This window comes from Lissotriton helveticus, chromosome 11 (assembly GCF_964261635.1).
Source record: "Lissotriton helveticus chromosome 11, aLisHel1.1, whole genome shotgun sequence".
NCBI lineage: Eukaryota > Metazoa > Chordata > Amphibia > Caudata > Salamandridae > Lissotriton > Lissotriton helveticus.
The window spans coordinates 1074887295-1074906583 of record NC_136072.1 but is presented as its reverse complement, the minus strand read 5'-3'; the positions used below and the strand labels follow the sequence as shown (position 1 = coordinate 1074906583).

The window sequence follows — 19289 nt, the reverse complement described above, 5'->3', positions numbered from 1 at the left end:
GTCCAGGAAGAGAAACCAACCCAGTGTTGGGCTACAGTTCCAACCCACTGTCATCTTGTAAGCCAGCCTGCCAGTTGTCTTCATAATAGGATGAGGCAAACTCTTTCCCATGCCCGCCACTGCCATCTCCATATGGTTGGTTCTGGTTGGAGTTTGAGCCAAAAAGCTGATGTAGTGTTTGTGCGCTGCTTTACGTTAGTAGAATTGTGTCTGAGCATGATGGATTCTGTACTGGTTGCACCACGTCAAGATCTGGACGCGGAATGGTCAAAGCTGTAGACCAAGTCAGCTCTGATTTGGATACCACGATGGGATGTAGTTCCTCTTATGGCACCGGTCGTGATGGTGCTGGCATCCGTTCAGCTTTTTTGGAGGGATGTTGGGGGGGGGGGGGCGGGTGGGGGTTATTTGCAAGGGCCCATCTGATCCCCCAACAAAACAATGACAAAAGAAAACAAGCATTAGCAAAACCAAAAGGCTGTCAGCCCATACCAAAATTATTGGCTCTGCTAAAGCTTGTTTATATAGCACTAAATACCAGAGCTCTGCTGTTTGTAAACATTATAAATCACAGATGTTAGTACTTCGCGATTTCAGGTGCTACATTTTCAAACTTTGGAGGGATGGAAAGCAGAGTCATCCTGGCTGGAATTCAAACTCATGACCTCCAGAACACTACATTGGCTAGTGACAAGATCTCAGCTTACAGACCTTTTTTCTGGCCTATAAGGAATTGGATTATTAATTTGGGTGGGTGACTACCCACATCAAAAAATAATCACAGCCTTTAGAAGCTCAACCTCTGGTAGATATGGGATAGGGCAGACAAGCTTTTCACATGGCAACGTGTAAAGTATTTACGCAGTTCCAAAAATGCTAAACAAAAACCTCAAAACAAATTCAAAATATAGAGTAACATTTAATAAACAAAATAATACCAAAATGACAAAAATCCAATAAAGTGTACAGAGAAAGGAATTTTTTCACATTTTAAAGTAGAAATGTAGCCAAAACGCACAAAGCACCAATGATAGTCACTGGTCTTGGTAGACCGGGACGTAGGCGCAGTTTGAGGCTGACCAGGATGGTGAGCGGATCGGATCGGATACACCAACCATGTTCATTCTGGTCAAATATTTTACCTTCTGACTTAGGGCCTCATTTAGAGTTCTGCAGATGGGTTACTCGGTCATAACTGTAACGGATATTTCATCTGCTGTGTTACCAGTGCATTATATCTAATGGCACTTGTAATATGGGAGGACAGAACATCCGTCACAGTTGTGATGGAATAACCCGTCTGCCAAACTCTAAATCAGGCCCCTAGTCTCAATCCTCTACATGAGCACACTTCTAAAGCTCCCACGACCACAGGGAGGCACTTAGAGACTTGTGTGGTGTCAGGCAGAGGCCAGCAGCTTGGTCCTATCCAGGTCCAGTTGCCAGTGATCAGCTGAGTATGTCCAGGAAAAGATCTGTTGCGGCTTATTGTAATCCTGTAGCATGAACAGGAGGTCAGCCGTATACCCTTTGCAGTCCACTTCTTTGTCCTGGGTACAGGAGGGAGAAGGTTAATTCCTTTAGTGGTCCTCTCAGGTTGGAGACCGCTGGTCCAGGCCTGTATAAATCGCCCACAAGTCCAGAAAGTGTTCTGAAGCGGATGCCTGGAGGTGCCACATTTATGCCTGGCACCAGGTAGTGTGGATGTATGACTGTGACTGGTAGGCACTATCTAATCAATAGGGTAAAAGTTCCCAGGGCCAACCCTACTCAGTTCTTCATTAGTTCCTGATTGCTTTACTCCAAACAAGCCTAAAATGCTATGTTTCAGGACATTTTCGAGATGGCGAAAGACTTCGGCCAAGCAAAACTTGGGCAATCATGGCAGGGGTGTGTGTGGGAATGTCATATGGAGTTCACCAATGTCCTTCCACATCGAATACTAAAATCCAGTTTGATGCTGGCACAGTGCCCACAACAGACCCAGAGACAGACGTTTGGTAGGACAAATGCAGGGTTCTTCAGCAACCAGACAGGACATACACAAGACGTGTATTGGCATCCTGTGCTCTCCCTTGCAAATATGTTACGTGTGGCTCAACGTACTTGTCAAGCGGGTTCAAGTATGGCATCATAGTTTACCCACAGCCCCCATTCTGAATAGTCTGTGGAGTTCAGAGTAGTCATATATGCCCATCCAGGTCAGCCTATAAGTACAAGCTGGGAGAAATCGAAGAGCTAATGAAAATTCTACTTCAACTTCAGACAGGGAAAAGGTGACTTTTTAAAAGTTACTTATCTCAAAAATGTATTTAACATCTAACACCACCTTTGAATTGAATTTTTTTGAACTATTAAAATAGTTGCTTTAATTATTCTTCTAGTTCGTCCCATACCTGAGATATAGTGATTTTAATCTGTACTCTGATTTTCTACATAGGACCGCTAGGGCTGCTACAGTGAAACTAGCTTGTGAGCCATGTCACTGTAGGGACATGCTACTAATAACTTTCTACATGTCCCATTTTTAAATACCGTGCACCCTACTTTGTGGGCTACTCGGCTTACATAGGGGGGGACTAACTAATATTTATTACGAAGGGTTTACCGGTCAAAAAAGTTTATTTAAACAGGTCTCACTGCAGCGTTTACACTGCAGCAGTCACACTACAATGGTAGGCGAGAAGCCATGTTTTCTTTTGTCACACTAGTGGTTGGCACAATAAGTGCTCTAGTACATAGCTGGCAGTTAACTTTTCATTCCGTGGGTGTATTTCCTCACCAAGAACTATGGCCTTATAGATAAATTAAATATGCCAATCAGGAACTAGCCAATTTGTTCATGTTTTCGGGGTCAGAGCACATACACTGAGCACTGTACATCAGTGCCCCAGTGTGCAGAGTCTAAAAAACAGCAAAAAAATAGGGTGCAATAAAAGGCAGTTGGGGTGACCACACAGAAAAGCCAGATTTCCTACACTATTTCTTATCATCAGCACTCTCTCTCTCTCTCTCTCTCTCTCTCTGAGTCAACCCATTCCCCTTACACTACTCACCCACTGAGTGGTAAAAAAATCTGAGGTGGAGACGTTGTGCTGGTGCATTCTGGTGCAAGGGAGGAGTCACAACAGGTCTCTTGATTCGAAGTTCTTTGAAGAAAAACAAGTTGCAAACATCTGGCTCCACACAAGATTGCAGTAAGTAGAGCATGTGAATCTGCAGTATTACACGCTACAAACAGATGATTGCAGGGTAACATAGTACACACAAACACAATAATTATATGCGTTATGTTATAGGTGCGTGGATGAAATTCTGTATTATCCATACATTTGTGCAATATATATTTCTAACCATGTCTTCATATATAAATCCTCTTCTTTTTTAAATGAAAATACGGTCAGAGTCATTAAGGATTAAAATCCTCAGAAAGCATGACTATCACCAGTTAATTTGCTTCTGTAACAGTAATTCAATGAATGTGGTTGGCCTCGAGATTTAAGGCTGCTTTGGTTCCTTAGCTAACCGTAGAGAGAGACCCCCAGAATAAAGTAGTACTTTTTGGTACTCCCTACTACTTTTTAATCACCTTCTACTTTCCTTATTCCATTGCCCACATACCCGCACTTCACCATAAGGCTGTTGGAAGAAAAGATCTCCGTCAAAGAGCCCCTCTTCGAGGTGAGCCCGTCGGGGATTGCACCGCCTCCCCGACGAGGAGCAACGCCGATGATGAAGCATGACACTCATCCGGGTGTGTGAGGCAAATAAATCCAACATAATGGATGCCCAAGGGTGCCACATCCACTCCCATGGTCACGCCTGATAGACAGCTTTCTCTTTACCAGGAACGGTTCAGCTACCCTTTTTTTTTGTTCATTTAGAGGTACCTTAACATTAAAGCCCTCAATGCACTGCTAACTCCTTTGCCCTGCTGAGTGATTGTTTAGATGGCTCCCTCCTGTGGTGGGCGTGCGTATCGCATCCAGAGCAAGAGATTAGAGTCTGGTAGAATATGATAGAAATTCATTTTTCTGCAGGGTTCCAAAACAAGAATTCACTGGTCGAAAAGCACAGAGCAAAAGAAGAAAGAAAACATTTCCCTCTCTGTAGCTCAAGGCTGTGTGTGAAGATGCCTGTCTGAGGCGCACACATCAGCTCCCTGGTACTTACTTTAACCTTGACCTCAATCTCGGCTGCCAGAAATAGAACACGATTCACAGTCCCTGCCTAGAAACAGCACATGTATTTCACCAGAGTGGACAAGACTATCGGTGGATAACAGTGATAAAGTACGCCTATTTAAAACCCGTTTAGTTTGAAAAAATTTAGATTTTAATATTTTTATCAAATGTTGTAACTTAATGTGAAGAGATGCACCTTAAGCAGAGGGTGTAGATGTCGCTGCCTAAGATCCATTTTCATCCAAGGTAAACTAGTTTGAGAAAATTTATATTTTAATATTTTTACCAACTGTTTTAACTAAAGTTGTAGATCTGTACCAAAGGCTGAGGATGCAGACATCATCACTGCCTAAGCTCCATTTTCACCCATGGGAAGCTGCATAGTCCCCTTTTATGGGTCAGCCAAGTGCATCATATGAAACAAAAAAAGCCATCGGTGGAATGCTTGCGTTAATCTCAGCTGCTGGTAATTGCTCTGAGTTGCATTCCAGACAGTATTTTTTTGCTCACTTTGCACCACAGACAAGGACCAACCATTTGTAAGTCAGTTTTGGTCCTGCCCCAAAGGTGACACTCCTGCTAGGCCCTGCCCCCGCTGTACAAACACACAAGTACTCCTAGCCCGGCCTCCTCAGTAAAGTGCAGTTTGAGTCCTACAGCACTGCAAACACGAGACAACAGCTGGGTATACCTGTTGTCACTCAAAAATTAAAGTATGTGATATGATGATCTTTCTGCTGCAAGTGGGCTCGTAGAGACAGCTTGCAATCAAGTTCTTGCAATAATCTCTTAAATCACTACTGTGGACAGACCCATCTGCGACTTCTGCAGATGGTGAGTGGTTGATTTGAGAATGACCCAGGTAAAGTTCAACGACCTTCCATACATCTGGCATTTTTTTTTTAAAGATCACAGGAGAAGGTGTCCAAATCAAGGACATGGCGTATTTTATATGTGGTTTTGTTCAAAATCTTACCCTCTATTATTAAGAATATTAATATATACTATCAGTGCGGGATGCCCCTACGTATTAAGGTTGCACAATGTGGCCGTATATAAGTGTGTAATGCTATGCATTAATCAGTCTCAACATAAATTAATACAAAAATTAAAATGTTGGCAGCAGATAAAAATTAACAAGATGTGGTGTGTGAACTCAAGCAGGCCCTTGCATATGTGGCTTTGATAACCAATAATATTCTATGTTGCAGCCGACAAATCATGTTGGCCAGAGAATGCTTCAGGCATTCTCACTTCAGTGTGAGAACTTATACGAGGGCTTCTTGAGTGATCCAATGCTTGTTTTCTTTCTTTCACTGCACACCCCTCCCCCCCACCCCAGAGCTTCCTTAGAGCACAGTTCCCTGCATCTGTAGAGGTGAATGTCACACAGTAGTGAATTTGCATTGGCTGCGCTTGATGTATCCAGTGAGGCGCACTAATTGCAAGCCAAGAGCGAGGGTCTGCACCTTGGCTGATTTCCAGGTTATCCACATAAGATACAGCTACATCCAGTAAATCAAAATTAAATTAAGAAAGTCACTGGTCATCCTGAAAACCTAAATCTAATTTACGTTGAACCCCAGCAATCATGATCACTCTTGTTACTCAACATATATGGCTGTGCTGTCCTGCTGGAGTGGACAGAAGGATGTTGCTTATGCCATTGCATAATACCATATATGGGCATGGGACAGTGTGGTGGAAGGGGGGCATCTCGGTTTAGGTCCCTTGCACCAAGATCACACCTGGATCTGCGCCTCCAAGCCGGGAAGGTTTTTGAGCTCTATTCACATGGAACTCTGGTTCCAAATATCTTAGGGGTGGGGAGGGGGTTAGGAACATACTTGATTGGTGGCAAAACATTGGCCATGTTTTCGACTGTCTCACACATTTAAAAAATATCGGACGAACATTTAAAATATCGGACGAAATAATAATGAAATAGAAAACTACAAAAAGTATAAGAAATATTCAAGACAGTATTTTACTTCTGGCCCTCAAACTGGAAAAAGTCACTGGTAAAGACGGGAACTAGAGGTTCTTACTCATAAGACAAGAAGTGGATGGTGTGGGAAACATGATAAAAATGCAACAAGGAACAAAGGGAACAGCAGGGGTCGGGAGGGGGTGACGGGAAATAGAATTGTTAAGTTAAATTGATTCAAAAGTGCAGCAAAAAGGAGTGTGGTGTGAGGTGAGAATAAATTATAAAGCATCTCACTTCTTTAATCAACACAGCAACAAAAACACAATAGCCCAAACAAGCAAACACGATATATTCTTCTGTTTTCATTTTTAAACCATTACTATTTCTCCCATAGTACCATAACACAGAACAGTCAGTTTGAAACCTGCATAGTCCTTCGTTGCAGTCCCTGGTGTGGGCATGCACTCGCCAGCAAGGGCACCCCTTGCTCATTTACTGCTGGTGGTTGCAGGTGGCGGACACTGGCAAACATTTTCAGGGCCTGAACTTATTTTTAATAATCTGTGACAATGGCAGGAGGCAAGGATAAAAAATGGACCTGGAAAAGTAATATAATGAGACAGGAAGTGTAGGGAGATGGAGGAAAGCGGCATAATCTGGAAGCAAGACTAGCCAGCTTTGGTATAAGGCAACCCAGGCCTGTGATGGGCTCTGTGCACATCTGTATTTATTACAAATTAAGCAGTGGCCTCCTCGCTTATGAGAGTGTTGTCCAAATAGGAAAGGTCAACATGGACATCTGTTGACAAGGCCTTTGGTGAGAAGATGCAACTCAGCGTACAGCCACTCTCCAAGGCATTTTGCGACTTGGATTGTGACTCTGGTTGAAGTTGTGGGGCCATTAACGTGGCGGAGACCTGAATTTTACAAGAGTGAGGAAGTGATCTCCATTACTAGTAGAAAATTGACCTTCAGAGATACGAGGTATTGCTAGCTGTTTTTCCTGGCTAATTAGCCTTGTAGAGGATGGCCAACAGCGGCCTATTTGATTCTAGTGTAGTCTTCGCTCCCTCGCCCTCCTGTTCTATTTGCCGTCTCTTACTAATGTAAATCTAATCCGATTGATGAATAGAGTAATTCCCTGGTAAGAGCACTCAAGGGAGCGGGATACAAATTCTCACATTAAATGAATTACTCACAAGTAAAGTAGGGCATTAGTGCTTGGAAAACATCCTTATGAATTGAATGTTCCCATAAATAGAATGTTCTTCTATTGCCAGACCCAGCCAATCTATAATTTTGCATAAATAGCAGTCAATTTTACATGGATAAGGAAAGCAGCGCAGCCCATCAATGCCGAATGCTGTTGAAGGACGAACTTGTTATTTCTGGTAACACAGTTTTCTGATAAATAAAATGTTTGAGGTGGGACTCAATACCGTGTGTATGCACAAATTATTGGTGCTATATCTGCACAAATTATTGGTTGCCACAGCAGCATTTTTCATGTTGCTAACCTTTTTTTGGGCAACTGATTGTGTGTGTTTTTTGCTTTGTTGTATCATTTATTACGTATTGTCCAGCTGAGGTTATTGCTTGACTGGCGAAGGAATCTGCTTAGTTTGTCTATTCTTGGGTATAGGACAATAGGTTCTTTACTGGACTAGAATTCAGACTAACAATGGCAAAGCCAGTAGGTCTCGCTTTTGGGGCTGTTGGCTTTGTAAATGATTATTTGCTATGATCTGCAGCATCCCCGCTGTGCGGAATGTCTCGAAGATTTTTTTTTAAAGCCTATGAGATGCAGACTCATCATTTAGTAGGCACGCCCACCACGCATGTGTGAGACTACAGAATAACAGGTGCTTTTTTCTTTTCATTTACTGATTCAAGTTGGATCAGTAAATAAAAATTAAAAAATCCAAACAATTATTTTTTAAAGCAAATGTGGGAAGCAACATGGGGTCAGAAGCAACACATTGGAGCCGTATGGGGCTGAAAGCAACATGGGGGCTCGAATGGGGGTGGAGAGAAAAGAAAACTGGCGAGAGAGCAACGTGGAGCTGGTGGGAGAAGAACACATCTGGGAAACAAGGTGGGAGAAGCACACAAGAGCGAGATCATCACAGGGGTTCAGTGAAAAGCACATGGGCGAGAGAGAGCAACAGAGCAAGGAGGGGAGGAAGAGAAGCACACTAGGGAGACAGCTGAAAAATACATGCACTCTAGTGGAGTCCTTAAGACAAAAGAAAAAAAGAGTTCCTATACAGAGAGCTGTGGAAGTAAATTAGAAAAGCTCCAGGGGAGGGCAGACAAAAGATGGACAAGGCAACCATCAAATAAGAAGCGGGCAAATTACGGTGACATTGAAGTCAACCAGAGCCTTTGGTTTCTGTCCAGTGTCTTATGCTGATGATACTCAGCTGCTTTTTCCTTTTAAATCATTGACCCTGGAGGTTATACAATCTTTCTCTGAGGGGATGAAAGCAGTATCCCAGTGGATGTCTTCCAACTTCCTTCAGTGTAATGTTGGTAAGACTGAGGTGATGCTTTTCGGTGAGGCCAAAATTTTATGGTCCCCGGATTGGTGGCCTTTAGATTTAGGACCAGTCCCGGAACCTAAACTAGTAATCAAGAACCTTGGAGTACGTTTGGAGCCGGAGTTGACTATGAAACAACATGGAAATAACACGGTGGGGTCCTGTTTTCATGTGATAGGGCTCCTCCGCAGGATATTTTCACTCCTTCCGGACTCCACTAGAAAGACTCTGGTTCAGGCTCTAGTGATCAGCCGACTTGATTACTGTAATGGTCTCTTGGTGTCCGCAAATGAAGAGGTGTTAGACCGGCTGCAAGTGGTACAAAACACTGCAGCTAGGCTGGTCCTAAATGCTCCCCCCAGATCCTCTTCCAAACCTCTATTGCAGAAACTCCATTGGCTATCCATCCGCCAGAGAGTGAAATTTAAGACTTGCTGTACTGTACATAAAGGACTACATGATTTAGGCCCTGCCTATTTCGCTAAGAAATGTGTCCCTTATGTTCCCACTCGCTCACTTAGGTCAAGCGAGTTGTTGTTGCTAAGGATACCTAGGGTTGGCAAGACTAGAATGGGTGGCAAAGCCTTGTCAGTGGTTGGTCCCACTTTATGGAATAGCCTCCCTCTTCAATTGAGACAGTGTTCTGAGCATTTTGTTTTTAGAAAACTATTGAAAACTTTTTTGTTTCAGGACTAACTAGCTAGGTTAATATGAATGATCTGCCATTTCTGAGCTTGGTTCTGTACGAGTATACTGTCTTGGCGTTGCTTCTGGGGTCTCTCAGCGCGGAGATACTCCTTCGGGAGTTTATTCAAGCGCTTTACAAACACGCAAATAAAATAAATAAATAAACCAATGGTAAGCTGTGGGCGGGCTGCAAGGTCCTTGGTGCTGAAGGCTATCTTGGTAAATGGACTGTGGTCTGCTGGTCGTGGGTTGAGGCAAGGTCTTGTGCAGTGCTTAATTTGTAAAAAAAAAAAAAAAAGAAAAGTACGTGCTGGGGCCCTTCTTGGGAGGCCACTGCATCCTGCACCACATATTGCCCCTTTATGTACGGCCAGTGATCGTACTAACATAACACCTAACCATAGCACTTCTACAACTGTGGCAATTCAGACTATTTCAGGACACACAAAGCTATAATAATGGTATGAGGGGCTATTATTCATTTTCAATGCGGTTTGACTTAATAAACACAGTTGTTGTGCTTATCTCAAAATTAAACAGACAGCACCAGGTCGTGGACTGTCACTAGAGCCGGTGCTGACAAATTAAGTGCTGGTGTGGAGCACCGGAAGCCACCTGTTCAAATTAAGCACTGGTCTTGTGCCCTTCCTCACCACCCTTATCAGGAAAGACAATGGGCTGAGCGGTTAGAAGTCGCGAGTGTCCTGATGATGTAGCATGGAGTCCTTGCCGGTGTCTCCCCCTCCATTGTCTGACTTTTTAGGGGAGCTTCAGTATCTGGCTTTATGCCCCGCCCCTCTTCTCCCATTGGCCAGCAGCACAGTTTATGCTAAACGGTGGCCAGCCATTGGGAAAGAGCTTTTGATGACGTAGACTTTTGTCTTTTAGAGCCGTCCCACTTGGACGGCCTCGCCTACATTATGGCTGTCATATGGCTCAGCCCTCACTACCCTCCTGTCTCCCCCACTGTCTTCAGCCTTCACTCACTCTTCTACTCTCCGGCACCTTCTCCCACTAACGTCACTACCTATGCCCCCCACCCACCGCCTACTTCACCTACTTCACCCACACCCCTCGCCCACAAACACGCCCACACTTTGAATGCCATTCCACTCATTAGCACCGCAGAACCTTCCAACAACGCTAGTTCATCCCCCCCCTCGATACCATGCCCGCTTTCCAGCTCACTACTCAACCATTCACCAATGGCTCTCATCACCAACCCCATCCCCTTTGCACCTCCTGACCTGACTTTATCCACCCTCCAACAAGTCAAAGAGGATATTCTACAAATCAAAAAAGATGTCCACGCAATCAAAGACCTTCTCTCCTCACAGCCCAGTCTACCTCCCACCATCCCTCTACCCCACAAACGACGCACCCTCCCTACATACCCCCGCCTCCAACGACACCCGCGCTGGCAGACTATCCCCGTTCGCAATAACTCCCACCGCCCCCGTCGTGTCCTCAACCCATTGTCGGACCGCGACCTATGCTCTCTCCTACGCTCTTATGGCCCAGGTCCGGTAAAACGCTTATCTAACACACACATCCCCATACCGACAATTCTTACTAACCCTCTGAGGCTCCCAACACTCAACAACAGAGGTTCCGTCCCTAATAACCTCAGAAAAGTTCCCCTCACACTAGAAAGCTCGACCACCCTTCTCTCTCCCAAACTCAAATGCATCCTACTCAACTGCAGATCGGCCCAGAGACACTCCTCCGACATCGCTGATCTCGTCTCAGCTAGGGATCTGGACCTAGCCATTCTAATGGAAACGTGGCTTACTGAAGCCTCTAACCCAATTATGGATATACTAGTCCCCCCCCAATTATCACATCATTAGGCTGGACAGGTCTCCTGGCAAGACGGGCGGGGGAATTGCATGCATTTCTAGGAGCAACCTCTCCGTTACTAAAGTCACCTCCTCCTCCCTTTCCTCCTGTGAACTCCTCTGCCTCGACATCACCAGCGAGGGCAAACAAGTTTGTGCTCTACATCTCATCTATCACCCGCCTGGTGACAATCTCATATTCGCCCAACAACTCATGGACTTGATCACTTCCAATGCCGGTCGGCAGACCACCCAAGTCTACCTGGGTGACTTCAATCTCCACTGGAGCGATCAGAAAGACACAGTGGTGAATAGTCTCAAAACTTTCCTTAATGCGCTTGACCTCACCCAAATATGCGATAGGCCAACACACGACAAAGGCGCGATACTCGATCTCATCATTGCCAAAGAGAACTCTACTCAACTGGAGGCGATTCTACCCTGCGACTGGTCAGATCACCACATTATCACCTTCTTTATCAATGTAAAAGTTAAACCTAACCCGGCTCGACCAATCAAATCCAAAACATGGAAAAGAGACTTGAAGAATCTTAACCCCTCTACCCTGCCTCCCCACATCGGCAATCTCCTCCTTCCCCCTTCAGGTGCCTCGGATGTTCATTCACTGACCGACCACTACCTTGACTCTATGAATACAATAGTCAATGAAGTCGCCCCACTGCAACTGAAGAGAGTCTCCACCAAAATTTCTAACCCCTGGTATGATGATAGACTCAATGACGACAGGCGTACTATGCGAATGGCAGAGCGCACCTGGAGATCGGACCCTTCAGCACTGCACCTCAAAAGGCTTAAGAACAAGAGAAATGCCTACTTCAGGAAAATAAAGCGCACAAAGTCAGACTTCTTTAGCCGCCAGTTGGACCAAGCAAAAAACAGGCCAAGAAAGCTGTTCGAACTAATCAAGACCCAAACAAAGACACAACCCTTACAACCAAACACCACAACAAGCGACACCCCACACTGTGAAGCCTTCTCTGCTTTCTTTAAGCAAAAGACTGACAACATAAGAAATGACCTCATCATGGATGTAAGCCGATTCCCCAACCACACCAGAATGGCTAACACTCAACCTAAAAACAATGCATCTTGGCTGTACTTCGATACCTACTCGGAAGAAGCAATACACAAACTGCTCTGCACCTTGAAGCCCTCTAATCACCTCACAGACCCTCTACCTGCTAATGCTGTAAAAGACTTCATCCCCTTGCTCCTCCCTCTCTGGACCAAAATCATCAACAGCTCCCTGCAACAAGGCCTCATTCCAGACTCCCTCAAGGTGGGGCAAGTCACGCCTATACTCAAGAAACCTACAGCTGATCCGTCTGACCTAAACAATTACCGTCCCATCACCAATATCCCCACCCTGGCCAAACTGCTGGAGAAATGTGTCCAACTCCAACTAACAAAACACATTGACCAATTTGACCTCCTCAACCCTCATCAATCAGGCTTCCGAGCGAAACACAGCACGGAAACAGCTATGACACACATAATTGATGACGCCCTCCAAATTCTTGATCGCAATGAGTCCTGCCTCCTCATCCTTCTTGACCTCTCATCAGCATTCGACACGGTCAAACATGAGAACTTGCTGGAGCTGCTAAGCACTAGAATGGGTCTTTCGGAAACTGTTCTCAAATGGTTCTCGTCCTTCCTTCACAACAGGTCTCAGAAGTTCAAGATCGACAATGTGCTATCCACACCTGTGCCTGCAGATCTAGGTGTTCCAGAAGGATCCTCCCTCTCCCCCACACTGTTCAACCTCGTCATGGAACCGCTCGCCACCTTGCTCCAAGCTTCCAATGTCCAATTCCATATGTACGCCGACGACACACAACTTTACCTAAAGCTACAATCCCCAGAAGATATCAAACATCTGAATTCCAAGCTTATTAACACTCAATCTTGGCTGGCCGATAATCACCTCAAACTAAATGCTCTGAAAACTGAGTTCCTACTCATCTCACCCCCGGCAAAAATATCCACCACCCAAACGTGGCTCAATAACCTAACAGCACTCAATGTCCAACCTACCATCGTAGATTCGGCGAAATCCCTAGGCATCACACTCGACGCCAAGCTCAACATACTGCTTTTGGATGTTTTGTGCCAAGGTTGCGACCACATTTGTACAAATTTTAAATTTTGCTTATGCACTTTGCCAGTATTGTCGATCTCCATAATATATCTGGAATAATCCTGGTGTTTGTAATAACAAATGTGATAATGTGTGCAACGTTTTGTTAACCTATTTTCCAAATTTCTCTGCAATTTTTTCTGACCGATCAAAAGATTTTTTAATGAGTCTTAATACCAAGCCACCGCTTATTTCCACTTCTATGAGAGTTTAGAGCAGTCTTTTTTCCATTTTTCCTAAAAACCTTGGTATAGGCTCCGCCCACCCTGTTCCTACCAGGAAGTTTCCCTCGATACCGAGCGTATTCCAGTGACTGTGTGACTGAATCTTGAAGTGAATTCGTTTTGAGCTTCCCGGCGGCGGTGTTAGGTGAGAGGCGGAATAACGGTATGCGAATAACTATAACACCGGTGAGTACGCGCCTGATTATAACACGGAGGTCATCTGTGTGTTTTTTGCAGTTGGGCACCGCCGTTACTCCCTTGACTGGTGGCGACTTTTTTAAGGTGAGCTGAAATCCGAATGCGGTTTTGTACACGCTATGCTTAGCAAACATTTTTCTGCATCAATAGTTTACCTAGATCTCTGCTTTCTCGACCCCTTTTACTTATTTCCTCAGAAGTATATCTCATGGGGATCCATTGACAACGCAGGCCATACGTGAAACAACCATTACTAATACTTTGTGATTTGTCTGCCAGGTGAGACTTTCAGGTTTCCCAGGACGCTAATAATCACTATGTATATCTACAATCAGCAAAAGTTAGCTTATATTTGACTATGTCTCCGTTTTTAGCAGGGCTCTGCTAAGGAATAAGAAGGAGATACATAACAATCATTATCCTATAAATTGAAGGTGCGGTATGTGTCTCTTTGATGCAAAATGCATTTAAGATGTTTTCTTTAATAACTATGATAACAACACCAGTATTTATTTCCTTTGGACTAGCATGCACCCGAGTGAGCCGCCATACAGGATTCTACCCCAACCGTGAGCCACATAGGCCACCTTTCAGCTTATAAATTTGAATTGTATACCTAAGGTACGATTATCTCGGCGTGTGTAACCATAACGTGACAATACAGGCATAATGAGTGTACTGTGTATACAGATGAAGTATGATGATTTTAACTTTTTGTGAATCATACTTTATAATAGGTTGCGGAATCACACGTTGAAGTCGTTGCGGCTGAATTACATTCCCCTTTGAAAAACGCTCCTTTCAGGCCTATTCCCTCGCCATCGGCACTAATTTACTAATGGGTAGGTTATTCATTCTAGCTGGCACTACCCCAGGGGTAGCTTCTACGTTAAAGTAAACCTAAATGAGGCGACTGAGATAGCTTTGGGATGTCTGTGCATACCCAGTAATGTTTATGATTACTCTTATGGTCTCCGTTTAGGAATACAACTGATAGTACTGTGACATAACAGGATCAAGAATCCAATGTGGTTCATCCTCCTGTGTACGATAGGTGAGTTTTCAACATACTTCAATTATCTAGGAGGGTTCCCCTAATCGTAGTGTTCCGCACTCGATATGTTCAGTGAATAGAAGACAACATGTCCTTTCCCTTCCCCCTTTTTTAATTATCCACCTGCCTTGTATGTACCAACAAGGTGGCTGTGTACTAAATAATCTTTCATATGTTTTTTTAGGTGGTTGCCCACCCACAACCATCCCGTCCTGAAGAAGACCCCGTATGTAAGGACTAACATCCTACGCGTCTTGTGGGTCGAAACGTAGACGCTAATATCTCCACCAACTCCTACCCCCAAGCTAGACTAAAGCAGCTGATGGCGAGTTAGGTGGTCTACACCCATTTGTATCTTGGACTCTATAAGAGAATATTTTTCGTGGACCTTGGATCAAGGAATCACATGAATTATTGTTTTTGAGTTGTGATTAATACTTACCACGAGCAAATCTGACTATCCCCCATCCCGTCTTTAACCTTGGCACTCTCCCTCACTTCACCCCCCTCCCTGTTGTGTATGTGGGCACTTATATAAGAATTTTGTATTGTGATGCTGATGAAATCTAACCAATGAATGGTAACAATGCAAATTTGAAATAAATCTTTTTGCATTTCATTTTTTGTCTGTTTTGGAAATAATTGTTTAAATTGTAATTATCAGTTCTCTGTCTGGGACCCCTCTCCTATATAACATTTAATTACCCAGGTCCCTTGACTTTATTGGGTCTAGCCCTTTGTGTATACCAAGCTCAACATGCAGCAGCACGTTAGCAAAGCCACAAAAGCAGCTAATTTCCAAATCAACACTCTGAGGAAAATTAAACCCTTCCTCCCTGCCGAAGACTTCCAAACTGCTGTACAAGCTTTAGTCATCCCTCGAATAGACTACGGAATTGTGGCCCTCAGCGGACTCCCGCTATCCACAACAGCACCCCTAAGAGCCTCTCTGAACGCTGCCGCGAGACTCATTACTGGCTCAAGAAAGCATTCGCATATATCCCCAGACTTAAAGTCTCTAAAATGGCTGCCTTTTGAAGCCAGAATACAGCTAAAAATTGCAGTTATGACTCACGCGGCCGTGCACCACAATGCACCCAACTACCTCGCTCAAAAGTTGTCTATATCAGGAGGTTCGAGATCCAATAGAAGCGCAAAAAATCTACTCCTGAAACCTCGTAGATTCCGGAAAGAGAAAACATACAAGCGCTCCTTCTCAGGAATGGCACCCAGGATCTGGAATGCGCTCCCTCCTGAAACAAGGCTTATCTCCTCCACTGCACTCTTCAAGAAAGAGGTGAAAACCATCCTTCTGGCCAAGATCTCCTGATCCTCATAGGTGCTGAATCTGAGACTCTGCATTGCTTTGCATCACTGTTCACCTTGTCCTTTGGCACTATACTTCTACTTGATGGGGACACTACTACGCTACTCTCTTACTACCGACCAATATATGATACACGTTGGTCTACTGATCCACTCTCCCGATGCCCTCACTTAGTGATCTCTCTATACTAAATCATTGGTATAAGCCATCCACACACCCAAGGTGTACCTGAACACCTCTTTAGTGGGATCAATGATTTGTGCCGCCTTACATTACTTGTTTACCTGATTGTATATTGATATGTCTTATGTATGTTATTATTTTCCTACCATGTTAGTGACTATTATACTGCTCCCATTATCTTTGTTCATTCCTACTGCCCCTACCCTATCTTTGTGAAGCGCTCTGATATCTGTAAGGATCTTGTTCGCGCTATATAAAACTTTGAATAAATAAATAAGCAATTTCTTATCTTTATGGGGCCATGTGTTTCAAACACATGGCCAATTAAAGACAAGAAATCAGCGGACCGTGCTTTTTTTTTCTTTACTTTTGGTATAATCGCTGCACCTGCGCTTTACTTTTAATGTTATAAGTAAAGAGCGGGTGCCGCGATTATACCAAAGTAAAGAAATAGAAAAAAACATCTATTTCTTTACTTTTGCTATAATCATGGCACCCGCGCTTTACTTTTAATGTTAAAAGTAAAGAGCGGGTGCCATGATTATAGCAAAAGTAAAGAAATAGATGTTTTTTTCTATTTCTTGACTTTGGTATAATCGCGGCACCCGCTCTTTACTTATAACATTAAAAGTAAAGCGCGGGTGCAGCGATTATACAAAAAGTAATCGCGGCACCCGCGCTTTACTTTTAACATTAAAAGTAAAGTGTCGGTGCCGCAAAACTCGTCTTTGCTGCTCAGAAGGTAGATAAGGACATTTACTAATTCTCCAAGCCTTGATGAGTTTATCATTTTACATGGTTAGAAACAGCGCTAAAAGTGGTCCAATATGGTGGTAGTAGTACCGAACTTTTGTTACAGGCTCACACCAAGGCTGTGCTGAGAACACAACTTTGCTGATTGCATGTGATTAGGAAAAGAAATGCACACAAAAAAGAAAAAATGGCGAATGAGTTTTAGTGTGCATTGTGCATTCCATTCCACGAGAAAATTCAGAGCATTTTTGATATTGTGTTCCCTAAGCCGTAACTGTGTAAGATGGTCCTACATTGGGATCGAGGGATTCTGATGATACCATTAATTATAAGGCAGAGCACTTTCTAAATAACACCAGGATCCTGAGATGGCAATACAGGAATAATTTAACAAGTACTAGTTATATATTTTTTTATATTGCTTGTTTATTCTGGTGCAATCAGCATGAAACTCAACTATGCTTAGATGGTAAAAAAAAAAAAGCATTGGCATAGCCAATAGGTCTCGCCTTTGGGACTTTATAAGTGTTTAGCCATGCAACAGTTGATGTTGCACCAATGATATTGTGCTGCAAAATTAAATACTTATAAGGTCCCAAAGGCGAGACCTATTGGCTATGCCAATGCTTGTTCTCTCCCTGCGTCAATGCCTGTGTCTTTTTACACCCTTGACTTTGTGTCTGTCTCTACATCTCTTTTCAGTGTAAGAGTTGATCACCTTCATGTCTTAGTGTTTGCGTCTCCCTCCTCGGTCACTGTGCCTTTCATGCCCCAGAGTCTGTGCCCTTGTCTGAGTCACTTTACATCCTTGACTTTGTGTCTGTATTGTCCTGGCCCATTGCCCTAGTCCATGTCTTTTTGCCTGACACAGCCCCAAAAAGCATCAAACAATTCAAGGGTGTACTGCTTCAGCAGCCTTTCTTGGTTGCTACTTGATTATTTGTTAGAGGGAAATCTATTGAACAAACACCAAGAACAGCAAGTTGGTGATACAATATGGGTTTATTACAATAATGTAGTGAGGATCAGTCATACAGGAGAGATCGGTTCACCTCAAAGGGGATGCCCACCCCTCACATGAGCAGTCAACATAAGAAGCTTCTGCTCCAGCCCCATGCATGTTGCTCCATGTGAGTAACCCTTTGTCCTTTATTCAGACTAGGAGGGCCAATGATGTCTAAATCTGTGTCCCTCTCCGTGCCTCTTATACCCTGAAGTATAGGTCATTGTCTGTGTCTTCTCGCCAGCGTTAGTCCCTTTATGCCACAATGTCAGAGTCTCCTCCCCCCATGTGCAAGTGTCTGAATTTGTGTCCCCGCCTAACTGTTTGTGTCTTTTATGCCCTGGCCTGAAACCATGCAAAATAGTCTGTTTCTTCTGTGCCTCCACATCTGAGTGTGTCTCTTCCCTTGTGTATGTTTTATATTATTGAGTTTTATATGGGATGAACTTGACCAGAAGGAATCTGAACGCTTTACAGAGTAAGCACGACAATAACAACATGAGGTATTTAGAGAGTACAGAGAAATATTTATAGAATAATGATAAAAATACAAATGGTGTACGACGGGAAACGGAACAAAAATAGCCGTACAATGATTACATTGGGTGTCAATATAAACACACGACACCCGCTATATAAATGATGAGTCCGAAGAACAGTAGGATGCGTGAACGCAGAAAGTTCTGAGGTAGATGGGACAGTAAGTTGTCAAGGTGAGGAGGGTAGATGCATAGCTTGTCACACCGCTCTTGCAACAGCCAATCTGCCCCGGTAATGGAGAGTAATGACCGTCAACGCCCGTGGCAGGGCACCGCCTTCGCACACAGACCAAAATCAAGGCACTATGCTAATCACACGTTATCTTTCCCTGGGAGTGCAACCTCCCCCCCCCAAAATGAAAAATACATCTTGGGTATCCCATTTTTTTCTTTTAATACCAACCTCATACGCGTTACTGGCTAGCGGGGATCTCCTACGGTTGCAAGTTGACCTGGTGATTTGTTAATCTTGGGTGCTGGGGAACCCCCAGAATTCCATCCATGCTCTGCTACAGTAGTGCAGGGGGGATCCCAGATATTCTTCTGGGCCCCGGGGTCTCTGCCAGGCACTGTTTCCATGCCAGGCATCCAGGGTTTCCAGGTAAAACATGGCCAACAGGAGGAACTGGGCCTTCAACCTTGAAGTTTTTGCACTGTCTTGCTGATGT

At 44.0% G+C, this 19289-nt stretch overlaps 1 protein-coding gene across 13 annotated transcripts in view; it reads left to right on the top strand.

The window, feature by feature from the left end:
• NCOR2 (nuclear receptor corepressor 2) overlaps positions 1 to 19289 on the top strand; it is a 1388857-nt gene that overhangs the window by 160747 nt on the left and 1208821 nt on the right. The window lies entirely within an intron of this gene.